Source organism: Corapipo altera, unplaced genomic scaffold (genome assembly GCF_003945725.1).
Source record: "Corapipo altera isolate COAL_440 unplaced genomic scaffold, ASM394572v1 22b, whole genome shotgun sequence".
NCBI lineage: Eukaryota > Metazoa > Chordata > Aves > Passeriformes > Pipridae > Corapipo > Corapipo altera.
Window position 1 is genome coordinate 21,795,595 of NW_020884876.1, and position 16,607 is coordinate 21,812,201.

The window sequence follows — 16,607 nt, forward strand, 5'->3', positions numbered from 1 at the left end:
CACTCTATCAACAGTCCAGAGATGTCGGAAGTAAGACATTTCAGGTTGGCAAGTTTTAACATAACCTGGATTCCAGGTGATACTGGCTTGTCTGCAAAGCTGTTTTTAAACACGATAAGACAAAAATATCACTGGATAATGAAGCTGCAGTTAACAAAATTTGGGGGAAATTTTCCACTGACTTCTTGTGATACCAAGTTTTCATCCTGTAATGGAATGAATCTTAGGCGTTCAAAATCCATGCAACTTTTGTCCCCTACAATTTGCATTGAAAAAAAATTTTTGTAGCATATAGTGGGCACTTTTCATCTAAAGAGACTTTTCAGCAAAATACAGATGCCCACACATATTAACAGACACTGTTTCTTTCTTGTCTCTCAAGCCCACCCTGAATAGCAGCCTTCCCTGAATAATTTTACCCCATGCAAGCAGGACTGGCTCACAGACCCAAATCTAATTCCAGGTCCAGCTCCTTCCCTTCTGCTTTAGGATACTCCTCGTGGCCTCTAATAAAAATGTTACTAGTGGAAAATATAAGGACTTCTCATCCTTAAGTAATAAGCCTAATTCTAACCTTTCTAATAATACACTAAGAGACATGAAATAACCCCCCCCACAAACAAATGATACCAAACCACCAAAAAAACCCAAACCAAACCAAAACAAGAAAGCACATGCCTTAAGATAGGTTTCCAATCCTGGATGAACATGCCTTTCATGGCCAAATCTATCAGTTAAATGCGGACACCCAAATTACCAGTCAAATCCATAGCTTAGAAATCTTACTACAGGTACTGGATTTGTTGTTTTTAAGAACTCAAATTTGAATTCTGAATCTTGCTACTTTAGCAATTGCAACATGAGTTTGCACTGGGACACTTTATAATCAACATTTTCCAAACAATCTTATTACTATGTTCATTAATTCCTGGAAAAAGTAAAAAGTTCAGATACATAGATCCAGAAACGAAGAGGATGACAAAAGATTCTACACTATTTTGCAAATGTTATAAATAATTTGACATTTTACTTCAAACCCATTCTTAATCTATTTTAACTATTTTATCTCTGTTTTTATTAAGATGCACCTCTGTAGTCATAATAACCAGGTGACCATACCACACCAAAGAACTGTGAGAAGAGGATCTGGCAAAGCAAATAAATAACCCTAAATAAGAGCAAAAATATCCCACTAGAGAAATGCAGAATTCTATTTACATCACTGGCATTCTGGAAGGCTGAAGTTTTTCATAGGCAGTACTATATGCTAGAAAACAGAAGACACTCATGGGCATTTTAATGAAAGCAGGGAATTTGCCTTTGGAAAGTTTTCATGTGCTTGTGAAAACTCACAAGCTTCCCATCATTTTTAGGCATCTGTGATTTTCTTTCTCTCTCTTTTTTTTTTTTTTTGGTAACATATGGAACTGTCACTTCAAAATATGCCCTTGCATCACTGTGAAATGCATATTTCATTTCTTTAATCCTCTGTGGCAGCCAGAGAGAAAACTTATTTTAAAACCTTCTGTATTTGTTGTGTATTTAAAGGCATAGCTTGAGCTTCCTGTACTGCTTCAAACTTGAAGCCTCCTCACCAGTGATATAAAAATGGCTGGTAATCATTGCTTTTGGGCTGCAGCAGTTCCTATGTCTGATCTTAAAACCCAGCTAACTTCATAACTGAAAGAAAAAATGAACAGTAAGTTTAATGTATCGAGGCTTTTGGATACAAATGTCAGTATCAAAAGTCCAGAAAGAAGTATGGAGAAAAAAAGACAATCTGTTCTGTGACTGCAGAATATTTTATAGTGCAGGGCAGAACTAGACCTTCCTCTCACTCCATTGTGTTGTGCACAGGTTATGTTTGAGTAATTTACAAATATAATAATACTACAGAAAAGGATTTGGATACGGAATATGAAGGGTGAAAAAGCTTCCAGGTGGAAAGCATTACTGATGCCAATATGTATTACAATTATTAGGAAAATGTCCCACTTATGAACCAGTGTTTAAAACCAGTATTACTTTGTAAAATTATTTTCATTGATTTAATTACAGAGCTCTGAAATCTCTACATTTTTATATGTAGAGATTATATATGTTACAAATATACCTAAATAAATGAATTATTATCAGTATTTCTTCAAAGTGCATCCAGCCCCTTCACAACTTTCAGGTGAAAATACCAACTATCTGCCCTGTAAGCACACTTCTCAGCAAATATGCATATACTTGGAAAAAACCAGGGTTCTCCCATAATTCTTTTCCACTTGTAGGACACCACTTAGGGAGAAGCAGCTAAGCTATCCTAAAGTCTCAGATTGCAAGTCTTATTCAGGTACAGATACAGAAGTTGCCTTATTTTCCTTCTCACATGTTGCTTCCCTACATCATTACCAAGACAACATACAGTTAGCCATTAACAGCACAACACATTAAAGAAAACCGCTAATTAAAAATAACCCTCCCAGAGACCTTGTCAACTCATTACATAGTTTTATGCACTGACATTGAAACATAACTGCCTATGTGAAATATGGGTTTATTCTTACTGTGCTTATTCATTTGAACATTTCAAACTGGAACTCTGAATCACTCATGGTGAACTATACAAATAATTTCACTGAAATGAATGGACATAACAAAGTTGAGCATGTGCAGCATTATTTGCAGGCTCTTCTAAATCACTAGTTCATAATGAGCCATCTTCATTATACCCAGAGAAATGCTACTGCTAGCAGAGTTTTGAAAGTACCTACAAGAATTCATTTTTGCCATTCAGGCTTAACATGCATAGCTCAGTCTTCGAACACGCTGGGATGTTTATATAGCTGCACACATAATGTACTGAGACAAGGTAAATCCCATCTTTTCTTTCTTGTCTTTCAGGTATTTTCAGTGGTTTCTTTGTGTTTGTCATTCTATTTGAATTTTGCAATCCTAGTTCTCAAAACCAGCTGAAGAGCAAACAGAGGTTTTGTGATGTGGAAAAAAAAAAGGCAGATGAACAATAAATAGCAAATAATGCAAGCTTCTTTTGCATTTCTTCCTTTAAACAAAATAAATTTAGAATGAAAGTCTTTCTCAGAAAAAAAAAGGAAATGCAGAGGAAAAAACGTGCAACACAAAATGATTTGAACTGGTTAAGAAGAGACATTCAGTATCCCTGATACATACTCAAAGTCCTTTGTCAGGATGTTCTCAATGTTTTTTTGCTCAGCGTTTGTGGGAATTACCTGACTATTTTCAGGCAGCAGCTGTTGAAAAGATAACCCCATGGCTCCCATCTCTGTCATTGCAGTCCATTCTGTGGACATTCTGTGTCCAGTTTCTCCTGGGGCTCCCTGGAAATGAAAATCCTATCACTAAGTAGATCGTGCACTTTCTTTTTGCTTCTCTCTAGATGGCAGCATTTGCCTTAAGGACTTCCCTCTGGATAAGCTTTTTCTCATACAGGAGTAACACTAAGGGCTCAAGAAAAATACTGTCAGGGACTGGAAATTCTTTGCCATTTGTTTTGGTTCAATTTTTATACTTTTCACTGTTTTTTTGCTGGTTTGGGTTTGTGGGTTTGGGTGTGTTCCTTTTTTTTTTTTTTTTTTGGTGGTGGGCAGCATTCATAACTCTTTACATGGATAACTGAAGTTCTTTTAGCACAAAGAGTTAAAAGCTAAACACCCCAGTGCAATTGTGTGTATGAAATCAAAATACAGTAGGAGTTCAATTAACAGAATAAAACATGCACAGAGTAAGCAAAAGATCTTAAATGGACATGGATTAAAATTCATGAGTTGAAAAATTCTCCCCAAAATTCCAAGCACATCTGGGACAACGTTTAAAGCCTGAAAACAGTTGGGCTTGCCTTACTTTCAGTTTCTGAAATTATTTGATGTAATTCAGTATACTGAAAAATCCTGTTCTTGCATATTCCTCATTTTCATACAGACCCTGGAAGAAGCAGATTTTTAAAAGGCTTATTTCTGAGGATGAACACACCTTTACATTTTAAAGTCAAACTCTGAAACATTTGATATTTGCCATTTGCTAAAACTCTGATATCCTACTCCATACATTTAGGGGAGGATCTCAGTCCACTTGCACAGCCTCTTCGATTTACAGGGACTAAAGAGAGGTCCCTGACTGCAGGCAAGGAGATTCAATTAAGAGACAGAATCTACATTGTCAGGGTGCAATAGACACTGCATAATCAGTCTGTCAAAACTGTGCATATCTGGGCCTCACAGTTTAAGAAGGATGTTAAGGTATTTGAATGCATCCAGAGAAGAGCAACAAAGCTGGTGAAAGGGCTGGAAGGTCATGTCCTGTGGAGGGGCAACTAAGGATTTGGGTTTGTCTGGTTTGGAGAAAAAGAGGCTGAGAGGTGACATTGCTCTCTGCACCTTCTTGAGGAGGGGAAGTGGAGAGGAAGCTTCTGAGGTCTTCTCTCTGGGGTCCAGTGACAGGACACACAGGAATGGCTCAAAGCTGCATCAGGGGAGGTTTAGAGTGGACATTAGGAACCATTGCCTTACTGAGAAGTTGGTCCAACACTGGAAGAGGCTTCCTAGAGAGGTGGTCAAAGCCCTAAGACTGTCAATTTTTAAGACATTTGAACAATGCCCTTAATAGCATACCGTAACTTTTGGTCAGCCCTGACATGGCAAGGTAGTTGGACTTGTAGCTCCCTTCCAACTAAAAATATTCTGTTCTGTTCTATTCTATTCGATACCATTCCTGACTGTCATATTTGTTCTTATTATATTCCACTATCCTACATATTCCTGGTGCTTGCTCATTACTACAAGTAGCTATACATTTTGACAGTCCTTACTGTAGTCTTATTTATCCTTCTAGTAATTCATGACTAGATCCCTTACTTCTACAAAACAGTTACACTGAAAACTGCATAACTTTTTATTTGTAAGAGTATGAGGATGTGGTATCTCCAGCCTGTATTAAATGAAATAAATGAGAATTACTGAAAATGGGAAAAATCTAGTTTATGATTAATGCATTTTTTTCAACTAAATGCTATTAATAAATAGAAAGACCTGTATTTTATTAAGTGCATGCAACATTCGATCTTGTTGCCTTTTAAGCAGATCGTAGCTACATTATACATCTCTAGTAAATTTGTCCATCTGTAGCCTTCTCTGAAAAGACACACTCCAGTCATAAGTAATCTGCATTTTTAGTGCATCACCACATGTACTCACAGCGTGCTATCAGTTGTAGTAATTTTTTAATAGACATTTATAACTCATTCCCTGTTTACTGCCTATTACCATGCACAGTCATTCCAACAGTATGCCCATTTTTTCTAACTTGTTCATCCATCAGGCCTTCACTGCCAGCTCTGTCTATACCCTGAATCTGACACAACCTAGAAATTTTTTTCTTGAAATGAGTCCCAACCTCGCTTTTCTCATGCTTCCTACCCTCGTCCCCCCAGTTTGCATTTGCCTCTTAGTCTCCTAAAACTTCTTGACTATTAGTGTTTGACCTGGGCTGGCAAGTTGAGTCCATGGATCCTTGGCTGCCACAGCCATAGCATTCCCCTAGACAAGATGGGTCTGCTTAAGTTCTGCATGCCAGTCTCCACTTGAAGGCTACAGTGTAAGGGGAGATGTCGGCATCTCACTACTTGTTATTAAAAACTGAGAAAAGGAAGAATATGTTAAAATAAAAAACCTCCAACCTAAATATACAGTACAAATGGGCCAAGTGTTAACTCATCTAGCAAAAAATGTTAAAGTAAAAGCATAAAAATTTAATGCTGTAGCAGTTTGATCCAGCCTCCCTATTTCATCTGCTTATCTCAGCCTCATCTGATGAATGCCTAACCATTCAAGAATTTATTTTCCCCTCTCTCTCAGGAGAAACTTCTATAATTATTTTTAAAAATAGTGTTGTGGAGACTTGATGGCCAAATGCCTATTGATCATGTGGAAAGATTCATTCATCTTCTGACTTCAAAGGCCATAGTGCTGTCCAAGGAACTAAAACTGGCAGCCAGAATACCAAGGGAGAAATAGATAGGGGTAAGGAGAGAAAGATTGTATCTCAGAATGCGGAAAAGAAACTATCATCTTCAAACTCTTCAGTTAAATTACTGCAAAGGTACAAAGCTACTGCAAGGTGCCAGACTAGCTGGAATATCTTTTGAAGATAATAGGAACTATTCGAATAAATAGGCCATAAATTTACTTGACAAAACAATCTATAAAGTTACAAAAGCAACAGTTCTTTCTCAAGTTGATAGAAACAGAGAGGTCATGTTTAATTTAATAATCAGGCAATTCGTGGACATTAAAACAAATGGCAAACTCCAGATACATAATCAAAGAGGGCAGAAAAAGTCATCATATTAAAATCAGATGCCATGTGCATCACACATCATTTCTTCCTGTACTGTACTCCTGCCCTGTCCTGTTTTTTCCAGTTTTAGAAAGCTGTTTCTGTTTCTTCTCCCTCTGTTGATATGATCCAGTTAAACCCAAGCTTTTGGAGACACTTGCATCAAACATCAGTGACTACTTGATTTCTCAGCATATAAATCTAACTACAAAACTTACTATGTAGGACTCTGTTATGAGGTAACTTTTCCTATGCAACATTTTTGCCTCAGCAGCTATTTGCCCTGAGACTTGCACCAACATAATACTGCCAAAGCTGCTCTCCAATAACATATTAAGCAATTATTTTCCAGAACAAACTGATAAAGCAACAAAATGATTAGACAAGGCCTTTCAGTTTTTCAGTAAGCAGCTTTCAGCTTCCAAAAAATCAAGGCCACAAATAGTTTCTGATCGATAGAACCTGCTTAGAGAGGAAGCTCTCTCTTCAACTTGCCACTCTGCCAGCTTTCCCAAACTCTTCTCTGCTTTTCAGGACTTTGTCCAACACTTCTACAGCAGGTAGAAGTTCAATTCCTAGTCCTCCTTCCCTCCACCTCCCCTGACCCTTGCAGCAGAGATGATCTGCAGAAGTGAACAGAAGGGGTCTGTGCCTCTGAGCAAAGGGCACAAGCCAACCATGACAGCAGGCAGCAGTGGCATGAGTGGCAGACAGCCTTCCTGATTCTTAGAGGCTGAATGAATTGAAACAGGTTATACAATAAAAGAAGTTCATCTGATAAGCACTGTCTCATCCCACATCTGTGCTGCAACCTCTTTTCACATCATGGGAGACACAGTTGGGCTATTACCTTAATCACACCCTACTGTTGCATTTCAATCAGTTCATAACTAAGCAAATGTCCTGATTTACAGGTTTTGGCATTACCTTTGCTTGGTAAATCTCCTCAGTCTGAGAGTAACAGTAGGTTCTGTTACATTCACCTCCTACGTTTATGCCACCAAAAGGGAACCCCAAAATCTGCCGGGAGGACAGAAGCCGCACAGGTTCTGCCCACTTCTGCGGGCACAGAGAGAACTGCAGCACATGTACCTGCACAAACCCCCATAACACCTGGAGCCCTCTCTTCAGATGTTTAATTGCTGAAACCCTACTCTGCTGTATGTCAGAAAAGACCTTCTGCAGAAACTCTGATAAAGGCTTTATGCATTAATGAGATTATACTACTGCACACGCAATTTGTGTGCTTATACCTTGCTGGCTTGCTAAGGAAAATATTGCAATGTGGCATTTTGAGCAGCTGCTACACATTACTGAATGGAAATGTTGGTATAAAATTTAGGGGCCTAGTTTCCAATTTGGCAAGAGTTTAGCATATAGTATCGAAAGGACTATAGCTGCAGGTGAGTAGATTTTAATGTCTGTAAATTGTGTGGTTCTGTTAACTAGAAAATAACCAACATAAGCACAAATTCTGAAAAGTGGAAGAATACTAGCCAAACTGATTCACATACGCAATGGTTATCTTACTAAGCTGTGACTTTCCTGACCTGCTTCACATGAAAAAAGCTCTATTTCAAAGTCATTACAGTCAGTTAGCACAATCCATATCTTGTTTTTACTGAACTGATTTTTTAAAAAACCTAAAAAGAGTGTTTTTCATTGCTTCACAATTTTACTTGCCAGTTCTTCCAAGAGCATGAATTACTCTCATCTATTGCAACACTGTGAGAACTTTTATTATAAAGATATACAATTTCTGTTCAATACTATCCTTACCATTTACAGATATGCACAATAGATGATCTTTGTATGCAGCTGAATAATATCTGCATATACATATAGAGAAACGCATAAAGGAGGAAGGCCAAGTAATATATTTGCTCTTACACAGTTAAAATAAAATAGCCATCCATCCCCTGGAATGTTTGATACTGCGCTAAAGTTGAAGACAGAGAATGGAGCTTGCAAAGTAGCCACCTAATAAGTGAGCTTAAAATCCGCATTTGTTTGTGCAACTTGATACACAGGATTGCAGTTAACAGACAAGGCTCTGTGTCACAGGCAGATGTGAGTTTAACACTCTGTGATCTTTACCAGATGCTCTGAACTGGCTCTGGTCTTGGACCTATGACAGTTTTGCCTATCCACTTTCAGATGTCACCAGCCTCCACTAGCAATTAAGGGATTGTCTTTCCTTGCAAATGTATGGTTTTACATACTGTTTAGATGACTGACCTTGACAAATCAAGAACTGATCCCACACCAATGTATTCCCACTGACCAAATGGAACTGGTGTGAATAGGTATATGTGAAATGGCTATTTAGCTCTCAGATTGAGATATATTAAATGCATATATTATTTCATTTTTCAGCACTAATATAGAAAAAAAAATCCTTAGCCTTAACAGAGTGCAAATACAGAATTGGGTTGTTTACTATTTGATATTTTTCTTTATCAGTAACAAATACGTTTGGTTTCTTCTGTACATCTCTATTAAAATACTTATACCAACACACTTTTATATGTTCCTTAAGGCTAAAGATGTTTTCTTCTTCTCCCCTCCCTACTTTTCACTTAATGAAATAGAAAAAAAAAATGAATACATCAAATACTTCTTGATTGTCATACAAAAAAAGTTACTGTTTTTCAGCACACTCCTTTCTTGTCCTCTAAAAAAATGCTTGCAACACAGGGAATGTAGTATAGAAAAATTTGGAACATATGATTAACACAAAAAAATGAGCTTACTAATAACTAGTGACCAAGGGATACTGAAATCACAGAAGCAGAATAAGAATTTAGACAGAAAAACAATAAAGTCATGTTCCATATCTTTCATGGACACTTAGTTATAGAGTTAAAATATCAAGAAGGCAGAAGAGTCTGTTTATAGGACCCTGAAGTTTTAAAACAAATCTTGGGATTGTCTAGTATATGCCATAATAATTTCCATATCCTGATTCTCTTGAGTTCTTACAACTGCATTTTGATAGCTTGATCCAAGAGTTAGTCACAGTAAACTGAGAACTCTGAAGCTTTGCAAAAGACTATAGCAGTGTTTCTGCCAGTAAAAATACAAGAACAAAGTACAGACCCCACTTGGCTCGATCTGTTGCTCCTCCCCCCCCTTTTCTAAAGTGCTCCTTGCTCATCTTTGCCCTGGGACATTACCCAGCAGACTGATTGCTGAAGTTCACATGCTTTTTTATCCATTAATGGCCTATGCCAGAAATACTTCAGCTCTCCCTGGAGCTAAGACACAAGGCTGTCAAGACAATGGCCTGGCTGTTCATATGCTCTCAAGCCAGTAGGTGTCTTATCAGTATTCCCAAAGGCAGCAGCTGCACAACTTTGGAATGGCATTGGCCTCTCATGAGTGGCCTCTCATCTCTACCACACAGTGTTTCAGTATGGGTCCAGGTGGATCACCTTGCTTCTGAAAGAGTTCCCAGGAGTGCTATGGTATGGTTTTGCATAGCAGACAGTAGAACCAATAAAACCATAAAAGACTATACCATCCCTATCCCCACAAACTGTTATTCAAAGGTTGTTGTTTACAGATGATGTTAAAAGAGAGGCCTGATACTTCATAAAGGAAGACAACTCCAATACCCATAAATATTAAGACAAGGAGTCCTGCATCGTCCATATGTCAGAAATCCCTTGGGTTTTGTGGGCAACAGAAGGATTGTCTAACATGAGCAAGGGATCCAGGAGGTCACTTTTGCAATTTGGGCTCTGCCTTGATGCAGTTCTAGGGGTATCCCTGACAAATAAACGCTCTCCAGCATCCACATTAGCTTCAACCACTTGAGAAGAATGAGTTACTCTAGTAGTAAAAATGTACAGAAATCAACGGTAAACTGAAACCTCCTTCTATAAGTCATGGTCCATTCAGTTGAGTTACTATTTTCTGTTTCAAGGTTTTCATTAAAATATAAATGAATTTTACAGGTTCTCAGGCCTTGTCCTTCTGGTGATCACATACCAAGCTGCCCAAGCAAGAAACTCCTTCAAGGGAGTTCCGAAGGAGCACAAAATGCACGTGGACATACTAAGAAAGTGATTTGCTGAAGAAGGTCAGAAAAGCTTATGCTGACTTTAGGCCTGAAAGTTAGTGGTCTCTTAAAGTCCAGCAGTGTGGAAAAATTGAACTTTAAAAAAGATAGGTCTTTTCCCACATAGAGCTGGTGGCAGTGGGCTTTTTTCCAGCATAGGTGTCCAAAAGGCATGGAGTTACCACTACAAGATACCAAATAGGTTAACAGAGCACCCTCTGCTCTCTTTGCTTTTTTTCTGTGCTGGTATTAATTCTCTTTTATTTATCCCTTTCCTTGTATCCACATATCACTGCTACATGTTCCAGCAGGGGATTGCAGAGTTTTGGGTGCACTGAGACATCTACAAGTAAATGCCTGTTCACAACATGAAAAATCATCCTTGCCTTTTATTCAAAGTGATGGGAAATTGTTTTCATGATGTGTATTCTAAACCAGGCCTCTACAAGCATGGAAATTATTAAAACTCACTCTAGCAAGACCATTATTATGGAACATAAAAGCTATTTCTGCATCCTTTGATCATTCTTCCTAGGCAAAAAGCAGAAAATATTGTGCCAGTCCTGACAATTTCTGGATATTTTTGAAATGTAGAAGAGGGAAACATAACAAAAGACCGTGTCACTTCATAAAAACATGGAGGATGAAAACACAAGTTCTTATTTTCACATCCATGTCAAGCAGGAATGTTTTTCTACTTTTCCTATCTTACTGTATCTTCGGCATGTAGCTGTGAAGTTTGTGAGAGGCCTGTATGGCATAAGGTATACAAAGTCTGTGGTATGAATTGAATTTTTAAGCCAAAGATAAGATGGTGCATGAGTAAGAAAATTTGATTTATACTAGGAGAGGGGTGAAATTAAGGTGAGAAAGGGCCAGTGCATTACAACAGCTCACAGAGCAACCAGAAAACAAGGTTATTTTTCCCATTATGTTTACAAAAGTCAAGGCAGTTTGCTGCAAGTCACTGAATGCTTTCAGGCACAGAGAATTCTTGTACTGGTCATACAACTTTTAAAGTCTTTTACTTCTATTGCTATCTAATATTTCTATCAAGGCACTGCCTTAAGGAAAAGGGGGCTTCACTATGCTGGACATTGCATAAACAGACAAAACACTCAAACCTTTTCCTGACAGTTTTACAAAACAGAATATTTTTCTGATTTAGGGCCAAATTATTCACCGACTTACACAAGTCCATCACTTTGCAGTTACAGGATACAATAGAACTAGTCACCTTGTGTTTACAGTTTCAGATAATAATTAACAAGCACATTAAGCAACACTGCTTAATATAACATCACTAAAATGATCAATAGAAGCATAGCAGCAAGAGGGTGTGATTTTACCACATCATGCCTTCATAGTGGAAAAGGACAAATTTAAAGAAGGGAAACAGTAGAGGAGTTAACTGAGACCAGTCATTGGGAAGCAAAGCTGTAAACGCAGGAATTCTGGTTGGTGATTGCCCATGCTGGGAACTGCCCACAGAAAGCTGTAGCTCTTGTCTTGGCAAAATACCACCTCTCACCTCCATCTGGAGTTAGCCTCATTCACTGATATAGAAGTAACCTCTGAAATACATCAAGGTACTTTAGGCCTCTTTCAATAAATCTCAGGAAAACAATTCAGGAGGAGGAGTTTTTCCACTACACTGAACTTCTGATAAACGAATGTGACCCAAACCTAAATTGCATAAATTAGTGTCTTTAAATAGCCACTTCATGGTTTCTCAGTAGCAGGTAAAAATGGAGATTTGTATTTCTCTTACAATCAACTGCACTTTAGAGCAAAACAGTAAATTATAGGTAGTCTGTGACAGCTGCTTTCTGAAAGAAGCTGAATACACACTGTGAAGTGTGGACGAATCTTACCTCCCCCTCCCCAAAGTTAACAGGAACTCAGGGAGATTGAACAAGCCCATAAATCAGATTCAATTTTTTGAGGTAGTGTGTGCTGCTTTGATTGTCTACTGTGAATTAGAACAAATCTGTTATCTTGCCTCTGTTCAATATCTGCCTGTTTCAGCTGGTAGGAGGTGAGGTGGAGTATCTCTAGCCCCATTTGAGTAGCAAGATATTCCAAACAAAGCATTTCTGGGGCAATTTTAGATGCCTTGGATATACAGCTGCCCATGAAGTGTGATAATCCCTGAGAAATGTCTGAAGTCACTCACTGTTGTTCTGAAATGTGATACGGCATATACAGTACAAAAGTATGGAAAAAAAGGAAGCAAGAGTAAGAGAATGAGAGGAATTTGATACATTCTGCCAAGTTTCCATGAAAAACATAACGATCACATGCTAAATCTTGCAATGGCTGTCAACTGAAATGTTGTCAATGTCTCTTTGCTGCCTGTAGAGCCAGAGATGAGACTGGTTTAGAACATTTTAGATACTTCCGCTCTATCCTATGAAGTGAGAATATTTCCACACCTTCTCTTTATTACCATTAAACTTCTGTTTATGTATGATAAATGAGTAAACACTTGACAGTCTGGAAAAACACTGCATCTGGGAAATGGTCACTGTGGGAGTACCAGTAGACAGGGTGAGGTGGTTGTTAAATATAGGAATGACCAGGAATTAAACATCCATTGTCCTATCTAAATCCTGGTTGCTGTTCCAATAATAAAGGATCTTTGGTCAGACAAAATTCATGCTTTTTACAAGATCTGCTGTCAAAGATACAATTTATGCATATACTACACAGATCCATGCTGATTATTTAATCTAATACAACCTACGGATATCACATTCTACACTTTCAATTTTGTGCTTCAAAGTATCTGTGGGCAGAACAGTTAGCAATTTGGCCTCACCTTGATTATTAGAGAGTTTTTAAAATCAGGCAGACATCTATAGTTACCCTATTATACTGTCATGATATTAACAGAATAGTTGCACAAAGACACTTATAGACAGGCAGGGAAATAGAGACAAATAATAAACCCATTCTTCTTCCTATATTCATGTTTTTTAATCTGACAGTAGGTATGCCAAAATCATAAAAGATTTCCATCAACACCAGATTAGTAATGAAAATATTTCACATTCAATTCCCACGATAGATGTGGCTATAGTTGGCTTTACAGACATCTAAATCAAATTAAATGCAGTTTCTTTCTACTTCAAAAATTCAGCCTCTGAATTTTAGTTTTAAAGACTTTAATAACTCAAAGATACAACGTACATAAAATCAAGTCTATTTCACTTTTGAATTCCTCATTGAAACTGCTGTAAGTACTACTTAAAGAAGTCTTTGCCCACTTTTTTATTCCTGTATATAATAAGAAAGCTTACTTCATTTTTCTCCTTGGAGTTAGTATTCCTCAATGTAAATAAAACTGGATATATGAATAGTTTGTGAATACATTGCAAATTGAGAGTAGAGATAGTTAACATGTATACTTTCAGCAAGTATCTTCCAGGAATAAACTGTAATGGCACAATAGCTACTACACAGTGGCATTTACAACTGCTTCTTTTGCGCGCGTGTGTGTGTGTGCATGTATTACTGGGTTGTGGTACATACTGAAAAGTGAATTTTTCTTGTTGGAACTCAACATACAGTTAGTGATATGTACAGTTAGTGATATGTTTGTATTTTACATATATTAAAAAAAAAGGTATTGATAGATACGTGCATATCCACACACACGAAAAAGCTGTAGATCATGAACATACTGCAATTTCTAGACAGGGACAGCTAACTCTTTAGCAGTACTTTTCAAGTTTGTGTGTTTTTACTACAACCTTTAAATTTTTCATAAATCACTATATCCACTATAGTCTATATGTAATAAATGTTATATAGACCTACAGAATTTTTTAGATATTTATAAAAATTATGGCATGCAAATATGTTTGATATATAATATTAGGACAATACTGACATGAAATTACTTGTGCGTTTATATTCAAGGAAAATTTTGACAGTTCTATTTTTCCTGAAGATTGGTACACATTTTTACATTCGCACTCTCAGTAGAAGTGAAACTGCTTTTCCAACCCATAAAAAGCCCTTCCATTTTTCACAGAAGACTTTCTCCTCTTCTACAGAAAAGGGATGGCAAGCCCATAGACCACAGGCCACATCTGGCTTACAAGCAATTCAGTTGTAACATTTGTGTTGAGACAAGAACATGTCATCAGCAAAGAGCGGCAGGAGAACAGACAATTTGTCACTGGTAGGAGGAAATGAGCCAGCAGACACTACTATCACTGGGTCAGGCTGGGGCTCGGCCAAACTCCCAAGGGTGGTGCATGTGAAATGGGCTCTGGGGTACCCATCATCATTTGCCACATTCCTAGAAGGCATATTCAGTTAAACAGAGTTCAGCCATATGAAGATTTTGTATGTGGCTGGTAGGGTCAGACAGGCTAATTTGCAAGGTTAATGCAGTAACTGTAAAGCTAAATAGGGTTGGAAGTAAATGTCACCTCCCTGTTAGAAGCTGAACAACTGAAGTCTGATTTAGATTACAGATAATAACCAGCAGCACGTACCCCAGCATGTCTAGCCCCTGTGAGAGGGCAAAACTTTCAAACTATAGACTGATTTGATATTTGAATCATGTTCTTTTCAATGAACAGAACATATGCCTTCCAAGAACAAGCCATTCTTGAAATGAATAACTTAGAGTAGGGTTCCCTCTAAAATTTCAAATCAAGTGCACTTTGTTCTCAAACTGGCAGCTCTAATTCTCTTGCCATGCACTCTGCAATAAATTAGGAAGGAGAATAAAAATGCTAGGCATTTGCCCCAGTTCAAGGCTCACTTAAGTGGCATAGCATTAGCAAGACAGCTCTGTACTTAAAATTCAGGTCAGAGTACGGCCAAGGAAGTAGTGTATTTGAAGAACTTGTTTAGCTAACGCTTGTCCACAAACAACCTTCCTAGTATGAAACAAAACCCAGGTAGAACTGTAATTAGTCTGCATTAGTTTATGTCAGAGATTGGAAAAATTTCCTCATTGTTTTGGAATCAGGGAAGAGGAGCTGTAGAAGTGGAATGCAGTCCTGCGTATGTACTCGGCTCTGGTATAGCAGTAAAAATTAATGGCAGAAGATATTCTTTCCCCCTCCAAGTCAGATTTTTGTTGTCAATCCCATCTCATTTCGTTCATGAAATGGGCATCAGACTATGATCCAGTTCAGTCTTTGGATTTATACCAACTCTAGCAGATGATGCAAATTTGCACAGAAACAATCTAAAACTTGGACTGTGTTCAGATCCTTTGGTACCCTTACAAATCTATCCAGATTCACCAACACACATTGGCAGATCTTAAATCATTTTCATCTCCTATCTTAGCAGTATCTAATCTATATCATAAGCCTCACAACAGCATGATGTCCTACTGATCAATTCAGGAATCTTTTTCCCACCTTAAGTCTCTCTAATTGAGAGATTTCTCCCATGCAGCCCCAGGACCAGGTGGTCTGTTTCACTTTGTTCCCTGACCTTCCATTTATTTTGGAATGAGACTATGATAAATTATTATTCACTATTGTAATTGAACACGTTTCAGTAGTGCTACAGGTTAGCATTGTAGCAAAGTAAATATAGATGATAGAAAAATCCACTTTAAAAGAACTAAAAGTAGGGTACCTCACTCACAATCACCAACAATTTTTGTAAGAACAAAAAAGTAAATTAGTTATTGTTAAGCTGCAGTCAGCCTCTTCTGATTTGGCATTTTAGAGTAAAAAAAATGTTAATACTTTATGACCACTGGCAATTCCCAGATATATGAATGCAGTCTGTGTGTATATAGCATCATATGATTTTGAAGCCAAATATCAGACAGATGAGACATATGGTCACAATACTCTTCTTTTATTAATAGGTTGAGACTATCCAACTTTCAAAGGCCTGAATTAAGAAAACTGTCTATCATTCTCCAATTCCCATCAGTTCCTTTTAACAGTAGAGAGGAAAGACACTGTGCTTTGATGTGGTAGTTTGCAAAACAGCAGTCTGTCCCACCATTTCACCAAATACTGTCCACTATCAAAACAGTATGGTAATTCGCCTAACTTTATTCTATCTGCACTTCCTTCAGGTTATAAATACAGTTTTTTCAGTTTGGTGCTACAAATAAACTATAAACATAGCTCAAACAAGGAATTAAGCTCAGGTTTTTACTTTCAATTATCAGAGGAGAAATTAAGTTTAACTTCTG